Raw genomic sequence first — 6,000 nt, 5'->3', positions numbered from 1 at the left:
GTGAGCAGAACACACGCTCTCGGGTCCAGGAAGCTGCCTTCAAATTCTGGCTTTGTCCAGGACTGCTCATGTGACTCAGTCAAGTTGTGTAATCCCTGAACTTCAGACCTTTGGTCTTTGAGGTGCATCTGTTTGTGGCGTGCAGCCACTCAGTGTAAGGGACGGTTTGAGCAGTGCTCACCAGGGAGCACTGTCTATGGTGAGCACACCGTGCCTGCCCCATCCCTACCCAGAGCTCACTGCTCTCATGTGGAGGTTATATGCAAGCATAACTGAAAGGCGCAGTCAAGGACAATGGAGAGTTATTAATAAATAACATTGCAGTGTAACTGCAATGAGTCCTTGTCTTGATGCTATGGTCAGCAAGGGCATGTCATGCCATAGGGACAGTATCTTATTACAAAGCTACACTCAAGTATTTCTCTCTCATAACTCACTACTGTTAACCATTTGGAGCTGGGATGATTACAATTTGGTTGTTTGGTGTCGGGTTCTGTGGTAGGTTTTTCGTTAACAAGATTCTTGGTGGCCTACCACACGGGCTGTCACAGCACAGAACACACAATCTTAGAGTTTAGGGCTGCACGACTCAGCATGGCTGAGGGGAGGTACCACCCTGCAGACAGCCCCTGCCGGCAGGGCGATGCGACTTTATGCTTCACTTTATTACATGTAATTGTGGGAACAGAGACAATAATACGCTGTGCTGAGCTGCATTATGTCGGCCCCTAACCTTCACCTTACATTCAGGTCGCAGGTTTGCCCATACACTGCAGTGAGCTATGCCCTTTATATTTGCGGTTATGGGAGTATGAAGACATTGGATTATACTCAGATCCTTACGGGGCTTGAAATAGTGCTAGTTCACATGATGTTAAAGTAAAAATCATGCGGTCATCTGTGTCCCATCGTTAACTCCAATATATTTTTAAAGATTTTATTTATTTGAGAAAGAGAGCAAGCAGGGGGAGAGGAAAGGGGAGAGGGGCAAGCAGGTTCTCCACTGAGCAGGGAGATGAACACAGGGCTTGATCCCAGGACCCTGCGATCATGACCTGAGCTGAAGGCAGACATTTAACTGACTGAGCCACCCAGAGGCCCGGTAGTTCCAATATCGATAGCCCCCACGTCTCTCTACACAGAGGTATGCGAGTTGCAAGGACAGTTCTAATTCATCGTACTGTGATAGTTTCAAAAACCAACATCAGCAGCACTGTCAGTCAGGGGGTTGGCAAACCACGGCCCACGTGTCAAATCTGGCCTTGCCCCTGTTTTACACAGTTTGTGGGCTAGGAGCAGTGGTTATACTTCCCAATGCTTGAAAATAAACTCAAAAGAAGACTAATATTTTGTGGCACGTGAAAATTTATGAAATTCAAATATCAGTGTCCTTAAGGAAGGTTCTGTTGAAATTCCAGTGCCCATTGGCTCCCGTGGCAGAGGTAAAGAGTAGAGCCAGAGTCCACATGGTGTGCAAAGCCTCCAGTATTTACTCGGGGCCTCTGCAGGAAAAGCTTGCGGACCCCTGGTTTAAAGCATCCTGCATTACCCGAAGTATGCATGGAAGTAGAAAGTACTGTACTTTGAGTGTAGAAAAAGGGTAGCCATGGTGTCTTATTACCATATGCTATTTGTAATCAGAGTTAACAAAGGACCCTTCTAATCTGCAATTGCACATAGCCTCTATGTGTCCAAACGTTGCTGAATTATAGTCTCCCAAAGTAGAAAGCATTGCTGTCTTGACTAAATACCTCCCTGTGTTGCCTGGGGTTTGCTGCAGTGGAGACCTATGGTACATGGTATTGGTGTCTATGTATATGGTACACGGTATGGCAAAGGTGAAAGTTCAAAGGTGTGGAGGAAGAAGACCCTGCCTCCTACTGCTTCTCCAACCTTTAAATAACTCACTTATGGAGCCTTGGCTTCCTCATCAGGAGATGGGGATAATAGCAGGTGCATGGAATGATGATGTCAGGAGCTCCGCATGGTACTTTGTAAATAGAAGGCTTTGGTAGATATGGGGTGGCTCGTGTAGGCATCCAGCAGATACTTCCTGGGGGTCACTGAGGTTGAGGAGTAACTCTGAGCATTGGGAATACTGTTGGGAACAGGACAGGCCTCGCTCCCAGCATGTGGGAAGCGGGGAACTGACAGCAAGAACGTATCTGCTCTCATGAGCACCATGCCATAAATGAACGAGCAGGTGAGTGGACAGAGAGACGTTGCTGGGTGGTCAGTGGAAGGCTGCTGGGGTCTGCATGGCAAGGAGGAGGCTGCATCTGAACATTTCAGGAGGGGACCTAGCTGGCTGTCTGCTAAACTGAATCTGTAGCATAGTGTCTCCCACTGTGTAAGGATTCCTGACGTTGGTGGGGCCAACATCCATGTCCATGTCACGCAGGGATCCAGAAGGGCGATGGCATCTTCTAATCTGTAAAAACAAAACCTCATAACTGCTACAAGATCAGAGTGGGACTTCTCAAATTGAGCACTACCGAAATCTTTGGTCGAAGAATTCTTTGTCATGGAAGCTCTCCTGGACTTGGTGGGATCTTTAAAAGCCTCCTTAGCTCTCTCCACACGATGCCAGCAGCACCTCCTCTCGCCCTAAAGCATGACAACCAAGAAATGTCTCCAAACACTGACAAAGGTCCCTAGGGCCGGGGGGTGGGGCAAAGTTGCCCAAGGTTCATCACCACTGGCTTAGGTAAAATGATGCTTGCCATGCCCCCAGCAGAATGATGGTCACCACAAGCCAGATGTATGTGGTCGCCATTCATGGGAAATGTCCCCTTCTGACTCTCCTGCACATACACACCAATCGGGAGCATCGTTACAAAGCTCCCAAACTACAGACAGTCATACACCCCTCGAGTGTCTGTTAAATTATTACAACCTCCAATATTGATAGTAATAAAATTGTGCTCTTCTGCCCATAATTTTAATATTTTATTGTAATCTCTTATAACAGAAATAACATCCTCTGTAGTGCTATACTGTTCATAATGGAAATAATAATACCACATTTCCTGAGCTTAAATGATTTTACGTATTAAGCCATAGTTTTTACCACCACCATAACTATCTTATTTCAGGGGACTCCATTGTCCTAATACTGTGTTTTTGTCTGTGCTGTGTTTTATTTTTTTTAATTTTTTAAGGAAGATTTTATTTATTTATTTGACAGAGAGTGGGAGAGAGAGTGAGAAAGAGCACAGTATGGGGAGCAGCAGGCAGAGGGAGAAGGAGAAGCAGGCGTCCCGCTGAGCAGGGAGCCTGAAGCCTGATGCTGGCCTCTAACCCAATACCCGAAATCATGACCTGAGCCAAAGGCAGATGCTTAACTGACTGAGCCACCCATGCATCCCAAGTTTTATTACCATTCTACCCTCAATAAATATTGTAACACTTCTATATTTTTATTAATTTTACCTATTCTATACATACATACATATATTATTATATATGGATATCTATGTATATATATGTGAAAGCTTTCTATCTCTTTGGAAGAATATTGCTGCAATGTTACCCTGTAATGAGTCATGGGCACCTCTGGATTGTTACCAATTACAGGGGACCCGTGAACAACATAGGATTGAACCCTGACGTCCCTTTACACACTGATTTTTTTTTTATAAATACAACATGTAACTGTGAATGTATTTTCTCTTCTTCATGATTTTCTAATAACATTTTCTTTTCTCTAGTTTACTTTATTGTAAGAATATAGTTTATGATACACATAACACACAAAATATGTGTTAGTTGACTGTTTATGTTACCTGTAAGGCTTCCGGTCAATAGTAGGCTATCATTAGTAGTTAAGGTTTTGGGAAGTCAAGAGTTGTACACAGAATTTCAACTGCGCAGGTGGTGGGGACACCCCCAACCCCCATGCTGTTCGAGGGTCAAGTGTATACTGAATGTCCCAGCTAAAATTTCAGTAACTGGATGAGCTTTGCACTGTATTTGGAATAGCTTTATTTTTTTTATTTCTCCTACTCTCTTGTAGCTCTTGGGGGCAAGGACTTCTCTGCTATCATCTGTGGCTTTGTGTCCAGGTCTTAGAACAGTGTTTGGCATATAATAGAAATAAAAGCACCAAGAACTATCACAAACCTAGAGGACCTAGTGGTGAATGTTTCCTGAAATCTCACTCTCTGCCTGGGGCTCTTTAAATCTTTTTTTTTTTTTTTTTAAGATTTTATTTATTTGACAGACAGAGATCACAAGTAGGCAGAGAGGCAGGCAGAGTGAGAGGGGGAAGCAGGGTCCCCGCTGAGCAGAGAGGCAGACTCGGGGCTCGATCCCAGGACCCTGAGATCATGACCTGAGCTGAAGGCAGAGGCTTAACCCACTGAGCCACCCAGGCACACCCTGGGGCCCTTTTAAAAATACCTTCCCTGTTTACTTAACTGATGTGACCCTCACATCCAACCCAGGGAGTAAATGGGATTACCATCTCTTTTATGGAAGAAGAAACAAAGACACCAGGACGAACATCTGTTTACCCAAGGCCCTAATACCGTATAGCCCCATTATTGTTGAAATGAGAGTCTCTGAGTGACGGGCTGAGAAGGAAGGAGCAGACAAGATAGTGTCCAGGGAGTTTGGTCTGAGAAGCTGAGTCAGGTAGAAGGAAAGAGTTTGGTGGAGGGGGAATCAATTTCTCCCCTGGACACATTAGGTTGGAGAAAACTATTAGATATCCAAATAGATAAATGGAATGGCCAGTTGGTTAGAGTCCCTGAGGGAACAGAGACTCTGAGGTGCTGCGTGGGTGGGGGGGTCATTCACCTGAAGGTGATGCCTGAGGACGTCACAAAGCAACAGGGTGACTCAGCTATGCTGTCTTCATGATACAAGGTACTGAAAATGACGCCACACCCCTGCTTAGAGCAGGGAGTCGATTTATAGGTAATGAAGAGTGACTAGAGAGAGAGAAAAATTATAAATATGTATCAGACACATAGTTTGTATCATTAGTATTCAGTTATGGGTGTTATTATATATTTGACCTATTCTTGCCAGTTCTCCAGAAATATAAAGAAGAATCATAGGTCACAAAATGTTATTTTTTATAAAAAAAAATTATGGTTATTTAGTGTAAATATAATGCATTTTTGGTACTTGTGTAGGCTATGAATGATTTCATTCATTTCCTTGGTGCACAGAAGTGAATAATATCAATGACCACCGTGGCCCCATCCTTGTTGGAATTTTGACAACTTGGCATGTTACAGTATTGCTATATTGTTAACAACACTGGAGGCATTAGAATTTCAAGAAAGAGAGCGATGCAGTATTGTTATTCTTATAAATACTAGCATCACTTTAGGATACGGCAGTGTGATTCCATCAGTTTTTCTAAAATAGCAACAGCATAATGTATTTGTTTTTGTTTTGTTTTGTTTTCAATTTCAGTGGCATTCTCCCCATGACTTTCAGATGTCTGTCTTATAAAATAAGACATTCTCGATTCTACTGAGGCATGGAAATTATTCCACTTTATTCGGTAACTATGATCCAGTGGAATCTGTTTTCTTTGGGTCAGGATCCAGTGTTTCAGGAATGCTTACACGTCTGGGTAGTTTCACGTCTTGTAATATTTGAGATCTGATTTCATCCCTTGTTTATGGGGAAGCCAGAAGCCAAATGCTCAAGCAATAAGCTTGAGGGTCATTTGTAGTCATTGTTCTTTTCCTCTGTCAAGTCTTTTCAGAATGAATTCCTAGGATTTACTGCTTTATTTTCTACTCCCAAACAGTTCGACACTTGAGTGTTACTGGAGCTTGTGTTCTCATCCAAATTATGATTTCTATTGAAGCTTAGTTCAAAAATATTCAGGGTTCTTTGTCATAAACTCTTCCCATGCAGATGATATTTTGATTTGCTTCTGTAAATATTTTTATAACAGAGAGTGTAGCACCTAAACAATTGTGAAATATTTGTCTAGAATCTGCTTTAGAACAAAGTCTCTGCCAACAACCATCCCTT

This window comes from Lontra canadensis, unplaced genomic scaffold (assembly GCF_010015895.1).
Source record: "Lontra canadensis isolate GAN:19392208 unplaced genomic scaffold, GSC_riverotter_1.0 scaffold35, whole genome shotgun sequence".
Taxonomy (NCBI): domain Eukaryota; kingdom Metazoa; phylum Chordata; class Mammalia; order Carnivora; family Mustelidae; genus Lontra; species Lontra canadensis.
The sequence above is the reverse complement of the archived record's forward strand: the minus strand, read 5'-3'. Positions refer to the sequence as shown.